General features: G+C 41.3%; 1 long non-coding RNA gene across 1 annotated transcript in view; it reads right to left on the bottom strand.

Annotated features, from left to right (window-relative positions):
- Positions 1-1,745: 1,745 nt before the first annotated feature.
- Positions 1,746-15,173, bottom strand: part of LOC144267610 (uncharacterized) — a 58,830-nt gene continuing 45,402 nt past the window's right edge. The window contains exon 5 of the long non-coding RNA XR_013346641.1: positions 1,746-2,437. This is a non-coding gene — a long non-coding RNA (uncharacterized LOC144267610). The remainder of the gene's footprint in view (positions 2,438-15,173) is intronic.

Raw genomic sequence — 15,173 nt, 5'->3', positions numbered from 1 at the left:
TTTTGTGATAGGTAGATGTGAGCCACAGGTAGGAAACAGCATATGAATTTGCAGACAATGCTGTTACTTAAATTATATCCATGGATTCTGACTAATCAAGCTGGAAACACTGCTTTTTGAGTCTATGCTGTTTCTATTTTGGATTGCAGCCCTCAGAGAGGTATAAATGCAATTCGATATGCAGTTTCTGAGTATGAACACTAAGACAGAATCATGTACAGTAGATTTAATTTATTTTTTCAATCCAAGTGCTTTTCCTCTCTTGTGTTGAAAGAAAATAGGCTACTTATATTTTATTCCCCTGGACTCATGATATGTTTCACATTGCTAGATTACTACTCTTCACATATGCTATTCTTTAACAATTAGATTAAACACTTTTTAAAAATGTTTATATAACAGAGGCAAGCGGGTGGCGTGAGAGAAGGAGAGAAGCAATTCTCTAGCTGATTCTTAAAATACTGTACATACCACCGTATCATAATTTCTGCCATCTATAAATTCCTAAGTATCAGTCAGTCAAATAAGACGTTTAATTTAATCATGAGGGGAAGTGGAAATCCAGCTAAACATGGGAAGTACAAGATGAATCTATTGCTTTGCTCCTTTGAATTAATTGCCCTTTTATTTAATTAGGTGTTAAGAACTATGAGCAAAGCACAACTATAACATGCTATTATGTTTGAAGTCCACTTCTAGTGGAATTTTTTTTTTAAATTAGCTTCTGGGCCAATTTTCCAAAGTGGCCATATCTCAGCCTTTTACTTTGTGTAGACAGAATTACCCATGCCAAAAAGATTACAAAACCTGGACATTGCAGCATTGAGGGTATAAATTCAGAGATGCTGTTTTTAAAATCTTGACCTAGAAACCCATGTATACTATTTTTTTTTAAATAATTGGTTATTCATACTTTAAAGTTTTCTATATTTTTATTTAAATACAGACTTGGTTTATAAAACTAACCCGACCACCACCCTTAGTAGGAATGTGCTATCTGGTACCTTTACCTTGCTGCGTGTATATTCAGTGTGGGCTATAGAATTCTCTAATACTTTAAAGTATGCATTATCAGCACCAATGGAAATGCGGGTAGATAGGAACATGGGGACACATACCAACATATGGTAAGTATGTAGGCCCAGATCCTCAAAAATATTTAGGTGACTAGCTCCCATCAATTTCAAACCTGTTGGTCTGGAGCGTAGAGGGGATATACTCCTAAAGAAGTCTTACAGTGGACATGGGGCTGGAACCAAAGCCAGACACAGTTAATGGAAAGACCCCACACTGGTTGCAGCGGGCTTTGGATCAGGCCCATAGACTCTTTCTTTTAGCTATGTGGAATGACTGAATTTGACATTTAGGTATTTGTAAAATGAAACCTGCTCAATGTAGGTATAAAGATTTGTCCTTACTATTGGAGTTCAGCCCTTTATGCATAGTACTAATAGTTCTTAGAAGATGGATACAAGTACAACATTGCTTTGGGAAACTAAATAATTGAATAGAAGTGTTGATTTCATTTGTCACTGCCAAACATAAAACATTTTAACACCAGAATAGAGGAGAATAGTCCCAGCTTGATCTGCTTAATGTGGAGGAAAAGGTGGGCAGTCCTCTGAAATGTAAGCTATTATTATTCTGCTTCATAATAATTTTCCTGTCTAGAGGGACTAGATTTATGAGCAAAGTGATAAAAAAATCTCACTCAGAAAGACCAGCAATATGACATGATAGGGCATGAATTGTATTTTATTAATTCCTACTTAGAGTGTTGGCAGAGTGCTACCCCACCAAAATTAGATGCAAATACAATATAGTTCTCACATTAGAATGCCTTATTGTGATTTTACACATATCTATTACAAATTACTCAGGGATTTTCAGGCCTAACTGTACTGTATCACAGCCAACAGAGAATTCTTATGAGCTAATCAGATCATTTGGCTTCACCTGCTGGCCTTATGCTAATTGATGAGACTCAAATCTTGAGCCCCAAGCAATTCTGCTTCCATGCAGTCATTGAATTTGAAATTATTACTGTTAAATGGTGAACTTACAATCCAAGCCATGAAATGGATGGTGTTTGTTAACTGCGTTATGGCTCAGTGTTGCTACCTGATAACTCATTTGGGGATGCCAGTTTTATAACTTTTTCTTATCAGCTGAGAACCCGTTCTGGCTGGAGGTCACTCAGGAACATACCTTAGCTGGGAAAGTAGAAAAATGTGGCTCACCAATTTAAGTTAAATTAATATTCAGACTTTCTGGCTGTGCAGTGGCACACACATCCTGTGCACATGGAGACTTTTTTTTAAATTTGGGCACTAAATATAGATGCTCAAATTTGGCACAGAGGTGCCTAAAATGGGTATGTGGAAATTGGCTTCAATGAACGGTTGAGAACCAAATGGAAAAAACAATGGCTGGTGACCTAAACAAAAAGAGAAAATAAATTAATAAAAACTTGTAAAGGTCTGAAAAGCAGAAATTAAATTGCCCGAGCAAACGCCTATTGCGACAGATCATTCAAACAAGCACTCACCTTTGCAGGCTATGGAGGAATTTTCAGTTTGGGGTGAAGGGTGTAAAATCCACATGTATATAGAATAAAAAGAAAAGGAGAACTTGTGGCACCTTAGAGACGAACCAATTTATTGGAGCATAAGCTTTTGTGAGCTACAGCTCACTTCATGAAGTGAGCTGTAGCTCACAAAAGCTTATGCTCCAATAAATTGGTTCGTCTCTAAGGTGCCACAAGTACTCCTTTTCTTTTTGCGAATACAGACTAACACAGCTGCTACTCTGAAACCTATGTATATAAAATAGTAATTTCTCAGAAGTAGCTTTTCTTTAGCCTCTGGCATACACCTTGTCGAACATTGACAATGGTCACATTTGCAGAAAAAAATTATTATAGAACAAGACAAATTGCATCTCTCTTAAAATCTGAGTTCCCTTAAAGTGTACTCCCTTCCCCACCCCAACCATATCCCAGAACAGGAGCGCAATAGAAGATACTGTTCTGAACTCCTGGCTGTTTGTGTGCCTTTAAGAAATAGGAGCTACCATCAAGAATAACTGGTAATGTCTAGTGATCATTAGCACCAATATTTCCTCTATATAATAGACTTGCTGTGTGTGAGTGAGAGTGTGAGTGAGAGAGATTTCACCTCTCAGTTCGTCTCAGAAGAGTTTACTGGAGTAGTAGCAGAAGTTACTAGAAAGGCGATTGCCTGGGGCACATGAGTGAAGTGCATTAAGTCTGTTCTCCTGCACTGATTCATGTAACATTCAGAACAGATTAGTTAAATGGTCTTGCTAAAAGTTTCACAAATCTTTTGATTGAAGCTGAACTAACTTCTGGTTTGCATAGATACCTTGTTGAAATTAGAGGTTTTGCATGGGTATGATGCAAAGATGCAAAACCAGGCAACTCTCAGTTACAGCTGATTGAACACCAGAACTTTTCTTGAATTTCTTGCAAAAAATCTTTGATTTTTTTATACCAGTCCTAACACTATTAAAAAAATGGGGGGGGAAGGGTGTCAAACCAAGGTTTGGAAAATTTTCACCAGTTCTAAACTCAGTAATTTTAACTGTTTAGATTTAGATATTTGACCCCAATATCTCAAAGTGAAAATCAGTTTGCAAAAACCCACACAGACTGAACCTACATTATGAAATTTGTCTGTTTCACAGATCTCAGATTCATTGCTGAGATTTGCCCAGGTTCTCTGAAATCATAGTGTGGACACCATGTAAATAGAGAGATGGTCTCTCACACCTTCCCTCCCATTCTTGATCCCAAAAAACACCTATGCATGAGCATGTGGACCACCGCCTCTCCCCTTCAGAATCACAGAAAATCTCTGTGGCAGTTACAGCAATTTCTTACTTTGAAAAATAAGGTGTGTAGTGAATTTGTAATTTTCTAATGCAGATTAGCAGCCAGAAACAAGGATGGGGAACCAGCTCCATATGATCAGCCCGTTCTCTGCACAACAATTATCCATGGATCTCAGTTTGGGAATTTATGCCTTAAATGACTTAAGAAAGGCAAATCCTTATATCTGAAATCCTCCCTATGATCTGAATATTGGTTATAGTTGCATTGTATATTTGGGATGGCTTCTTAATTACATTTCCACATTGTATACCCATTCCAATACCCTCTTTCAAAGGGGTCTCATGATGAAGCATGCAAACCCCTGTAGACGTTACAATCACTGTTTTAAACTGCTCTCAAAGAGATAAATACTTTATCTTTAGATGGAAAGAACTTCGGGATAATCAATTTCTGCAGTTAGAGCCTGACTGAGCTGCTGCTGAATACAATGGGAATCTTTCCATTGACTTCAACAGGAACTGGATCTAGCCCCTAAGAAATTACATAAAATTAAAACTACAAAACTTTCATTAAGATTTAGCAATAGTCAGTGGGGTCCTGGAAATATTTCTAGAGACTAAATAGCCCCCTATGCTGAAAGTGTACATAGCTTTGGTCATCATTTGGAACCTGACCACCTTGTGTCTCATATTTCCTGCAAGTCACATCAACTCTTGTAAGACTCTGAAATTATAGTTAATTGAGATGAGACAGAAGAAGCTATGATTGCAAACAGATTCAAGATGTGAATTGTCTAGATAATCTCTTTAGACGTGGGAAGATATATGTGGCGGGGTGGGGTTGGGGTAACTATACCTGGATGAAGACTGCAAAAAAGTTTCGGTTGATATTTGAGATTTTAAATAACTTGAAGTGCGTTCAAACCCTTTTTGTATTAGTTTTCCATAAATCTTTTAGCAAAATGAGTTTACTCATGGAAGTGTTCTCAGAAACATCTGCTTAAGTGAGTACTGAATTCTAGAGAGTTCTGCTCACACAAGTAGGAAGCAGAAATATACCACGACATGAAAGTCCAATCCAAACTAACATATGCAGCACAAATGTCAAATACTGAATTCAGACAACAAATTGCTCCAAATGATCTACAGACAGAACAACTTGCTGAAATTATTCTGCACATATTTTCAAACATAAATTCAAGAAAATCAATCTGTTCATGGACAAATAATGAACAGAGGAAGAAGGGAAATATCTCAAACAAATATGAAACTGCAAATTATTCACTCAGCTCTGCTGGCAAAAACCAATTTTTGTGGTAGTGGAAGCCTGTAGAGTAGGAGGGAACAGCACAAAAAATTATTCACTCCATACCCTATATTGCAATACTGCAAAGGATTCAACATCTAATTTAAAGGCTGAAAATGAGAAGGAAGACAATGAGATTGCAATGACAAGGTCCCACACCAAAGGCTCTTAAGGAAACTAAGCAGTCATGGGATAAGAGTGAAGGTCCTCTCATGGATCAGTAACTGGTTAAAACAAAGAGTAGGAATAAATGTTCAGTTTTCACAGTGGAGAGAGGTAAATAGCAGTGTCCCCAAGGATCTGTACTGACCAGTGCTGTTTAACATATTCATAAATGATCCGGAAAATGGGGTAAACAGTGAGGTGGCAAAATTTGCAAACAATACAAAATTACTCAAGATAGTTAAATTCAAGCAGACTGCAAAGAGTTACTGTGATACTGGCAGGCCAAGTGCCAGCTCATGCCATGGTCCCTAGGTATCACTGAACACTTACAAATGCATAGTTGGAAACCAGTCTGGCTTGTGTGTGTTAACATTAGCAAAAATAGATACTAGAGTTATAACAGTGTATTTAATGGTTAGTAGGGCTGTCGATTAATCACAGTTAACTCATGCAATTAACTCAAAAAAATTGCAATTTAAAAAAATCTATCATGCTTAATGGCAGTTTTAATTGTGCTGTTAAACAATAGAATACCAATTGTAATTTATAAAATATTTTGGATGGTTTTATATATTTTCATATATATTGTATTCTGCATTGTAACTGAAATCAAAGTGAATATTTTTGATTAAATATTTGCACTGTAAAAATAGTATTTTTCTCAATTCACCTCATACAAGTACTGTATTACAATCTGTTGTGAAAATGCAACTTACAAATGTAGATTTTTTTTGTTAAATACCTGCACTCAAAAACAAAACAATGTAAAACTTCAGAGCCTACAAGTCCACTCAGTCCTACTTCTTTTTCAGCAAATCACTAAGAGACAAATTTGTTTACATTTACAGGAGATTATGCTGCCCTCTTCTTATTTACAATGTCACCAGAAAGTGAGAACAGGCATTTGCTTGTCACTTTTGTAGCCGGCACTGCAAGGTATTTATGTGCCAGATGTGCTAAACAGACATCTTAAAAGAGCAACACTCTGATGCGGAAACTACAGAACCCGAACCACCAAAAAAGAAAAACATTCTGCTGCTAGTGGCATCTGACTCAGATAAAGAAAATGAACATACATCAGTCCATACTGCTTTGAATTCTTATCAAACAGAACCCATCATCAGCATGGAACCATGTGCCCTGGAATGGTGGTTGAAGCACGAAGGGACATATGAATCTTTAGGACATCTGGCATGTAAATATCTTGCAACACTGGCTACAGCAGTGTTTCTCTTAGTGATTGGCTGAACAAGCAGGACTGAGTGGACTTGTAGCCTCTAAAATTTTAGATTGCATTCAAAAAAATCAGTTTTTTTCTACAAATTCTACATTTGTAAGTTCAACTTTCATGGTAAAGTGATTGCACTACAGTACTTGTATTGGGTGAATTGAAAAATACTTTTTGGTTTCTTACAGTGCAAATACTTGTAATCAAAAATAAATATAAAGTGAGCACTGTACACTTCGTATTCTGTGTTGTAATTGAAATAAATATATTTGAAAATGTAGAAAACATCCAAAAATATTTAAACAGTATTCTATTAATGTTTAACAGTGCAATTAATTTAATAGTTTGACAGCCCTAGTGTTTAGACTTAATACATGCTGCATCCTACAGGCATTCCATAAATCCTATTTATAATATTTATATCCCATGTTATAAGGTAATGTGTAAATGTTTGCTCTGTAACTATAGAAGTGTTTGTTAAGACTGTAAATTCCCCCCAGTCAGGGGAGAAGCATTACCAAATGTGAAATATTAGCACGTCTTAGGGTGACCTACCTCCTGCCAATCAGGAAGGAATATTGAATCCAAGTGGGCCATTGTGGAATAAAGATTTTGTCCATTGCCACACACACACAGGTTACATGTAGCACTTGTCCCATCAGCTTGGATTCAAGGGTGATAAAAATCTCTGACAAGGAGAAACTGGGTCTCTTTATGCTGTCTGAACTCTGAGGGGAAAAGATTCCTAGACAAAAGCAAGAGATCCCGCAAGCTGCTTGGCTTGGCCCCAAAGGACATAAGCAAGTTTTTATTATAGAAGCTTCTATTGGCTTTTGAATTTAAGATTGTATGTGTATGCTCAGTTGTGTGTATGCTTACCTGCTTCAATCTTGTAAATAACTCTGATCTCTTTTCTTAGTTAAGAAACCTTTAGTTAATTACAGGATTGGCTACAGGCATTGTCTTTGGTTTGAGATCTGAGCACATTTGACCTGGGTAAGTGACTGCTCCTTTGGGACTGGGAGTAACCTGAATATTGTTGTGATTTTTGGTGTAAGTGATTCATCTATCACATAGTCCAACTTGCCTAAGTGGCAAGATAGATGGAATGTCCAAGGGGACTCCCTGACACCATGGTAAGACTGTTGGAGTGCTTTAGGAGTTCACACTTGTTACTGGGTTGGTGAAATCTAATTCTAGAACATACAACCAATCTGGGGTTTCTTCCCTGCCTTTTGACAGTCTGCCCTGAGGTTGGCACTCACAGTCATGAACCACTCCAGGCAGTGTGACAGTTACAAAAGGATCTGAAAAGGTGGGTTGCTGGGCAACAAAATGCCAGCTGAAATTTAGTGTTGATCAGTGCATTACTTTTCACTTGAGAACATAATCCCAACTATACATAGCTGTTACCACTTAAGAAAGATCTTGGAGTCATTGTGGATAGTTCTCTGAAAACATCCACTCAATGTGCAGCAGCAGTAAAAAAACAAAAAGCTAGCAGTGTTAAGAACCATTAGGTAAAGGATAGATAAGACGACGGAAAATATAATGCCACTACATAAATCCACAGTATGCCCACACCTTGAATACTGTGTGCAGTTATGATTGCCCTATCTCAAAAAAGATATTAGAATTAGAACAAAGCATGGAAACAAAAATCATTAAGGGTATGGAACAGCTTCCATATGAGGGAAGATTAAAAAAACGGGGACTGTTCAGTTTATGAAAGAGATGGCGAAGGGGGATATGATAGAGGTCTATACAATCATGATTGGTGTGAAGAAATTAAATACGAATGTGTTATGTGCCACTTCACATAACACATGAACCGGGGGTCACCCAAAGAAATGAACAGGCATCAGGTTAAAACATAAGGAAGTACGTCTTCACACAGTGCACAGTCAAGTTGTGGAACTTGTTGCCAGGGGATGTTGTGAAGGCCAAAAGTCTAACTGGGTTCAAGAGGAATTAGATAAGTTCATGGAGGATAGGTCCATCAATGGCTGTTAGCCAAGGTGGTCAGGGATGCAACCCCATGCTCTGGGTGTACCTTAACATCGGACTGCCAGAAACTGGGACTACATGACAGAGATGAATCACTCAATAATTGCCCTGTTCTGTTCATTCCCCCTGAAGCATCTCACAATGGCCACTGTCAGAAGACAGGATACTGGGCTAGATGGACCATTGGTCTGACCCAGTATGGCTGTTCTTATGTAAGTTCTTTGGGGCAGGAAGTCTCTGCTTTGCGTCTAGCACAGAGATCATTGTCCAAGCCAAATAATGGATGCCCCAGAGTACCCCTCCCATGGAAAAACATATGGGGTGGGGCTGTAGAGGAGGCTTTCTCCACCTCTTTCCACTCAGGAGAGGGACTTGTCCCAATGGTGGAAAAAGCCATGTAGTTGCCCCTAAACTTATGTCTCTGATGGTTCCTCCCCCAGGTCTAAACTGCACCAGCTAGGACTCCCCCTGGCCAAACCTGCTTTATGGACCTCTGTGTGGAGAGTCTCTCCTCCAGGATTCTGTATGGAGCTGGGAGGTGGACAAAATACACCCTGGCTTGGCCACCCCATGCCACTTCCTAGGCCTATCCAGTCTCCACCCTGTTCCTGCTCAGACCCCAAAGAAAGGCCTTCTCCTTGTCTGGGGGGAGCCACACAGGGTGGTACCACAGAGGTGACCACATCCCCTTCAACTCAAAATGGAGAGATCCATCTGTGGATGGTCCCCTCTGTGCCCAGTTCACAAGGAGGATACTCCGGTATGACAAAGGTGTTACTCAGATTTCTTAACTTGCTTAAGATAAAAGTCTAGTAATGCAATGCTTGGGTTATTATGAAGAATGAACAGAGACGCTCTGGGCTGGTGGAGGGATGACAGGCTCAGGACAAGACTTAATAAGGGCCAACACCTGATTGGTCAGATGCAGAATGCCCTTTCAGATGCTACCACTGTTCAGCACAAGTGACTTACAAGCCTAATGATGTAAATAAGCACCCCCAAAAATCACTAGGACAAGTTATGTCCAACCCTGTTAAATCTTTTATTCATATTAAAACCAGAGAGACTCTATAAGTTGCTTTGATGCTAATTAAGGAATATAACCATTTGAAATGAAAGATGTGTGAATCCCCATTAATGCCGATTGCCACAGATCTATTATCCCCTCTTGGCTTGATATTGAGCCAAATGAGTTCATTATGACTAACACTACAACAGTGAATACAAATGAATTAGTGATTACCATATTATAGCATTACTGTGGCCAATATTTTTCCCTGGACTCTGAAAGGGAAGAGGAGAGATGCCTGGTTCCCTATCATGAGACTATTTTAGGAAATCATGTCAAGAAAGGAAAGACACTTCTGACCTTGAAAATGAAGAAGAAAACTTTTGGCAAGAGAAGATATTTGCCTAGAGCAAGGGTTCTCACAAGAAATTTTTTGATGCCCTGAGAGTGTGGCTACCAACTCTTCCTTGGGGCCACTCTGACAATTTTTCCTAAAATACTTAATTAACTTTAGGAGAAACAAATAAATATGCACAGATACATAAATAAATTACAATGATTTGAGCATGTAGGTTTTTTTGCAGACTCAATAAAAATAATGTACAGTTTTCTATTCTTTACGGGACCTAAACAGAACAGAAACAAAATAAGGTGCTTTGCACATTCTTCTCTATTTTGTTGTTGTTTCTTTTGCCTTTTTGTCTGCCTTTTTTTTATTATTATTATTATTATTATTAAAGACATGCTAACTAGTAAGGTTACTGCTGTGAAAACTGATATATGTATATTTGTATGTATCACTTTTCACAGCAGACTTACCAGCTAGCTGGGAGGCAGTGAAGAGTGACATTAACAAACAAACATACATCACTTTTCATAGCAGACTTACACAGCCCTGGCAAGCCAGGGGACAAATTGAGCAATGGATGGAGGGGTGGGTAGGGTAGGGAGGCAGGGGGGGCAGGGGTGATGGGGGGCGGGGAGGGGTAAGCCCATGCTGGGGATGGAGCATGAAGCCCTGCAGCCAGAGCCTGGCACCTGTCACCCCAGGGCTGAAGCTGGAAGCCCAAGCCCCACCACTCCGGGAAGGTGGGGAACTCACACCAGCTGCTGCTCCTCTGGCATTCGTGGCTGCAGAGGAGGGCAGGGCCCAACCCCTGCTGGCAGCCCCAGGGTAGGAGCCACTGCTTCCCCACCCCAATCACTGCCCAGGAGGCTGTGGCCACAAGAAAAGCCTCTGGTGGCCACATTTCAGAAACACTGACCTGGAGTCATGATCTGCCCCTTTCTGGGCACAAACCTTGTTTACCACAAGTGCCTCTGGGTCACTAGTACAGCTCTTTTCCCTGCTCTAAATTTTGTCTTAGGACACTTGCCTGTGCATATCAGGTGATCCTGGCTGCTTTCCTAAATCTATTAGAAGGGCTTTGCAGATTTCTACAATATCTTACCTCTGGGTTTGAAAAGCCACTAAAAAGGTATTTAGCCAGATTAAACATAACAAAGACATTCAGTAACCCTTCTACTCTCACTCCCAGAGGGAAAGTCTAAACTGATTAGAGCCTAGCTGAGGTTCCCTTTCTGACCACACCGGAGGGCCCCCACCCCCTCTGTGATCCTTCTCCCTCTTGCCTCAGGAGGCGGGCAACAACTATTTAAATTAAACCCCCCACAGTTTCAAAGGAGCAGGCTTGGTGGAATCAAAGTCTCTGTGTCTTGGTCTTCATCCCATAACATACCCGGACAATTCCACCTGACACTTATACAAACAGCTGATAGCATACAATTTCCATTTAACATAGTCCCTTCTCCTCACCCTCACAGGCCATTTAACAGACAGGTCCTTGGGGGTTACAGGCCGTGAGCTGGGTCCAGCTAAGTAGTGCTGATGTATTGCCGACAGACCCTGGTCATGGACAGGCAGTATTGAACCTGGGGTCTCTGGAGCTTAGTTCATGAGCCTCTAGAGCATGAGCTAAAAGCCAACTAGCTATTAGCTAAGGCTGTAGAGCAGACTCCCCCACCCCCCCTTGGTGGCACGAGGTGGGACAGAACACCACACCCAGAAGGTGTGTGGGTTACACTGACACTGCTGAATCACCCCACAACACCCATCCCTGGGGCTAGCCAGGCACTGGCTCACCTCCTGGTGCAATTTCAAGTAACCTCAGAGCTGCTTTAACTTGTGCCAGGGTAAAAGTGGATGGGCCTGGCCCCTCCACTTGTCACCACAGGCCCCGGCCCTGCCCCTTCTCTTCCTCCCCCCGAGGTCCCATCCCCCCTCTGACCAGGCTGGAAGTGGTAGATAGCCTGGGTCCCCTCACCTGCACAAGGTGCCCCCCCCAAAAAGCAGTCCCAGCCTATGTCCCCACCCATCAGACCTCTGCCCAGGGCAGGTGGAGGGTCCATGGCTCCCCACAGCTGCCCGGGCAACTCTTACCATGGCTGGGTTGCGGCTCTGAGGCCCCACCCCCCAGCTGGAGTCAGGTTGGGGTAAGAGCCACGCGAGCAGCTGTGGGGAGCCACAGACCCTTCATATGCCCTGGGCGTGAGGTCTGGGGATGGGGTGGGGGTCAGGGATATGGGCCAGAGGCTGCTCTCATGCTCCCCCCACCCCAGGCAGGTGACGGGGCCCGGGCTCCCCAGCCCTGGTCCGGCTTGGCCAGGCTTAAGGAGAAAGAGGAGGGGTAGGGATGAGGCCATGGAGCGGGCAGAAACCCTTGCCCTCCCCCAACACACACATTTTTGGATAGCTCTGCTGCCCCTGACTTGTGCTGGCTGATAGTGGCCCCTGCCCAGGTAAGCACAAACTCTCTAGCCGTACTGTTTCTCCAGACATGTCCCCAAAACACCTATACCAGCAGCTGCCAGGGGGTTGCGTAGAGCTGGATACACTGGCCCTCTGCAACCTGAAATTTGTCCACACAGTCCTCACCTGCCCTTCTCAGCCCATTTGCACCTCTGGAGCAGCAGAAAGGGGCTATGTCAAGGCCCAGGACCTAAGCTGTGGGCTGTGCTGGTTCTGGCACAGATCCCTCCCAACATTGTGCACTGCTTGCTGTTGACAACTCCATTTACAAACTGTAAATGGATCAAAAGGCCAGCTGCAATTAAAAAGACACCCTTTGAAAAGACTCCCTGTTCTATATATTCCTCCAGTAGATCTGGCTGAAAGGGAATACAGAAGACAAAATGCTTTTTTAAAAAATGTTTCCATTTAGTGTTGAAATTTTCTTTTCATCTAATTTTTCCAACCAGCTCTAACCTTCAGTGCCATCTTTCTTTAGAAAGTATAAACAGAGACCACTTCCTAACATGCTGTGATCAGCAGAGAAAGAAACAGCTTGTCCTTTTCAGAAGTGAGTGAATTTCATTGGTGTCATGCAAGAATCATGTTGACGCAGTCTTTTCTTGGAAACTGCAGTAATGGGTGCAGATATAAATTCTGACGTAGTTAATTTCTGCTGCCTTCAAAACGCTGTCAGCTACATGTGCCTGGGGGACACACTACCAGCTCATCACGTGCCAAGAGGTCATTTTCAGAGTAGCTCCAATTTTTTTCAAAAGGCTCCCATGCTTTTCCTTCAGTGATTTATCTGCTGCAAAAGTGGTAGGCCAGTAGTTGCTGGGGCACTGTTGGCATTGCATAGCCAGCTTTAGCCAGAGAAGCTCTTAGCTCACAAATTAATATCAGATTCCTTGTTCTGCCTCATTTATATTTTACTTTTTAATCCAGTGTAGATACAGGCATGGATTGTCTGATCCAGGAACAAAGCTTGATCCATTATGTGGAACTTAAGAAAGGTACTTAAGTACCTTGATCCATTATGTGGAACTGACAAAAGGTAACAGAGGCCCCAAAACTGCTCATACTTTTGCACATGTTTAGCTTGACACACAAGTAGTCTCATTGAGCTCACTCTCTGGGAGAGCTATGCCCAAAAATGTTCTGTAGAAATGCCATTTCTTTATACCTTGCATCACTGATGAAAGCAAAAATAGTATTCTGCCCCTAATAGTCAATATTTTCCAAGGAGTGGGTTGCTCTCAGCACACAGACCCCAATTTACGGGTATGGTACAGAACTCAGAATTGCATCTCCAGTTTCTTGCTTTCAGATGACCTTTCTCATGGGAATTCTAAAAATCTGATCTGTGCTACACATGCCTTTCACATATACTTTGCGTATTGCTGGTATGAGTCTCACACCAGTGTGAAAGAGGAGTAACTCCATTGATGTCAATGTGGTTACTGATGTAAAAATGAATGTGAGATCAGCATCGGGCCAGAAGAATCTAATTTATATGATTTTCTAAGTGATGCTTTGCTGCCAAAAAAGTGAAATAACTTCATAATTAGATGTACCCACTTCAGTTTGTCTCAACATGCGTTTCTCAGCTGCCTGCACATTCTCTGTTATTCCAGCCAGTGTGCCTGCTGTATCCAATCTTTCCTCAGTTTTGCAGACTCTCTCAGGTCACTTCTAACTTTGCCTCCTTATCTAGGGGTTTAAGCACAGAACCGAGAACCAGAGACACCCAACTTCTAATCTGCTCTGTATATTGACTCCCTCAGTGACTCAAGTCACTAATCTCATGCTGTAAAACAGGGGCGATACCTGTATCAGAGTGACATTATGATGATCAATGTTTGCACTGTACTGTAATCTGACAAGCACTAAACAGTTCCTGTTTTTCTTTGCTGGAAGAACCTTCCAAATTACCAGAGATCCAAGAGATTATCCTTTTGCCTCAAATGTGGCTATTGCTTTAACGACTTGGTATCAGGTTACCTCCTTAAATATTAGTTAAAGTTTCCTGATACCTCAAAAGGGTGTTGAGAACAAGGATTTTCCCTGCTGCTATGCAGGCGAGGTATCTTCATTATCTCACAGCTAAGCTCCGGTGTTGTTTTGTTTATTTTATTTTTTTCTTCTTTTTGTCTCCATCCTCTGTCTGGTTTGCACACCTACGAGCAAGTATCCTCTGGCCTACTGAATAACTAGTGTTTATTAGCATCACTGATAGCACTACTGAAAATTGCTCTTTTTTCTGTTTTAACTAATGAAGTTTTAACCTTAGAAGGTCATCGCTCCCTGTTGACTAATTACTTCTTTAAGGAACGCAGGATGGCCTTTATTAGGACCATGCCTAACAAGTGAAACAATGTCTCAATCACAAGTATCAGTTCCAGCATTCAAAGTGGGCCACAGAATTTCAGATTTCACATTAAAATATTAGATGTCTTTGAATAAATGAATAAAAGAAGAAACTGCTTTGATTCATATCATATCCCAGTCACCTTCTAGTAATCTTTGCTACAAGGCGGCTTGATTCTGTTCTTGTTCGAATCATCGTTAGACCTGTTAGAGCTTGTTTTTAACGTAGAAAATGAATCCACACCCCAGAAAAGTTCACACCTCTCTGAGCCAGCTAGGTCTCCTGGGAGTAGAAAGTCTTGGCCTTATTACTCCCTCTTTGCCCTACTTTACTTCCTAAGGTCCATTCACTCTCTTCACCTCCTTGCACACCCCAATACCAGGATTATCCCTTGTAACACTACCTCTGCAAGTACTTTTTCTGCTAGCAGCCTCCCTTCCTCTTACC

This window comes from Eretmochelys imbricata, chromosome 7 (genome assembly GCF_965152235.1).
Source record: "Eretmochelys imbricata isolate rEreImb1 chromosome 7, rEreImb1.hap1, whole genome shotgun sequence".
Taxonomy (NCBI): Eukaryota; Metazoa; Chordata; order Testudines; family Cheloniidae; genus Eretmochelys; species Eretmochelys imbricata.
This window is presented reverse-complemented; position numbering and strand designations above follow the sequence as displayed.